General features: G+C 37.3%; 1 non-coding gene across 1 annotated transcript; it reads left to right on the top strand.

Annotated features, from left to right (window-relative positions):
- The first annotated feature begins 1,231 nt into the window (after positions 1-1,231).
- Positions 1,232-1,338, top strand: LOC128036269 (small nucleolar RNA R71). The gene has a single exon (XR_008193067.1). It is a non-coding gene; the product is annotated as a small nucleolar RNA R71 (small nucleolar RNA).
- The last annotated feature ends 871 nt before the right edge of the window (positions 1,339-2,209 follow it).

Genomic DNA, 2,209 nt, shown 5'->3' with positions numbered 1-2,209 from the left:
ACTCCCTAAGTCCTTCAACTTTGGGGGTAATTTATTTTTCAATATTACTGTGCACCCTTTAGTGAGACGCCTATGCTTCTTTGACAATATATCTTTCATAAATTTCACATAGTTGGGAATTTGCTCCAAAGCTTCAACTAGTGGTATGTTGATATGGAGTTACTTCAAAATCTTTAGAAATCTTTTAAACTGAATATCCTGCTTGAAATCATGAAATCGTTGAGTAAGAGGTAAAGGTGGTCGTCCTTCAGGTTGCTGATATTTTTTTTCCATGGCTTTCTTATTGACAACATTTTCTGATTCTGCCACATCATTTAGTTGCTTAACCCTTTTAGGTTCAGTATGTTTTTGAGATGACTCCTGGATTTTTACTTGGTTGGTTCTTGAATCATCCTCTTCTGCCCTGACATCTTGAGCAATGTCATCAAGTTGAGTTCTACTTCTAAGAGCGATGGCCTTGCACTACTCCTTCCCTTGTGATCTCAAATTTTCGGTATCACTTGGAAACGCTCACTATGGTTTCAAATTTAAAGCATTCGCTATTTGCCCCCCATGATTCTCAAGAGCTCAGAGAGACGCAACTTGACTCTGAATTAGAACATCATTCATGGCCATATACTCCTTCAGTAAGGCTTCAGTAGATGATGATGATGATGAAACTGATGCTTGAACTTGCTGGACATTTTTCCTCGACATAGGTTGAGTATAACCAGGCGGCGCGTTGATGGCATTCTGTCTTTTCGTATTGTTAAAATTCTCTCCACCTTGATTATTCCAACTAAAGTTCAGATGTTTCTTACACCCATGATTATACTTCTTGGAATAGGGATTATTATTCCAGTTGAAATTACCCATGTAGCACGCTAATGCTAGATTTCATGGGCATTCATCAAACACATGATCTTCACTACAATAAACACATGATAGTTTGGCTGATTTTATCTACTTGACTACAGTAGACATTTTCATTGTTTTAATCGTATTAGCCAAAGAAGATACTTGGGCTGTCAACGGAGTGATTGCGTCTAGCTACATAGTACCAATAGCTCTCTAGCCCATCCCAACTCTTGTGGTAGGATATTGATAATCATTGTTGGCAATCTTTTCCAAAACCTAATATGCTTTATTATAAGATTTATCCAACAAAGTACTATTGGAAGAAGCATCAACTACCATCCTCGTATGTGCATTCAGCCCATTATACAATATCTCCATCTGAGTCCAGTGTTGAAATCCATGCATCGAACATTTCTGAATTAAGTCTTTAAATTGTTCCCAAGCTTCATATAGTGTTTCATCCTCTAATTGCTGAAAATATGTGATTTCATTTCTAAGCTTGGCATTTATATTTGGGGGATTATACCGCAGCAAAAAACTCTAACAAAAATCATTCCATGATGCCACTATTCCTGACAGCATAACATTCAACCATGCTCTCGCACGATCTCTTAAAGAATATGGAAATAGTTTAAGTCGTAAAGCATATCTAGGAAAACCTTGTTGTCTAAACGAGTCACAAACCTCTAGAAAAAGTCGCAAAAACAGTCTTGGATCTTCAATGGGCAATCCACCAAACTGTCCTACTGTTTGCAGCATCTAAAACATTACTGGTTTCAGCTCAAATTATTGAGCCTGTATTTTTGGTCTGACTATCCTTGGATTTAGGTCATCCAAATTTGGTACAACATGCTCTCGGATTGGTCTATCTCGGTTATCTATCACCCTCTGAACATGAGGTTTGGCACCCTGACCATTCAACTTATCACTCAGACCAGGAATCACCCTATGAACAGGAAGATTGCAACTTGACCATCCAGATTGTCATTGAGGCCAGGATCATTCCCGTTTCTAGCCATTTTTTACAGTTCTTTCCGCATTATTCGTAAAGTTCTTTCAATCTCTAGGTTAAAAGGATATTCTTTGTTAGCAAGAATGCCTCTTTTCATGCACTAATGGCAAACCTCTAGAAATTAACTTAAGCTACGTTAAATAAACTAATGAAATTAAGTAAAATAACCAAACCAAATTACACAAAATTGTCGATCCTTAGCAACGATGCCAAAAACTTGTCGTATGTAAATATGATATGCGAATTGTGCATGTGTACACATCAAATCACGTAATAAAGTGTGAAGTGAGATCGTCTCCACAAGGATTGGATTAGGTATAGAGATGGTCAAGTTATGGTAAAATCGAGTTAAATACACAA

Source organism: Gossypium raimondii, chromosome 13 (genome assembly GCF_025698545.1).
Source record: "Gossypium raimondii isolate GPD5lz chromosome 13, ASM2569854v1, whole genome shotgun sequence".
NCBI lineage: Eukaryota > Viridiplantae > Streptophyta > Magnoliopsida > Malvales > Malvaceae > Gossypium > Gossypium raimondii.
This window is presented reverse-complemented; position numbering and strand designations above follow the sequence as displayed.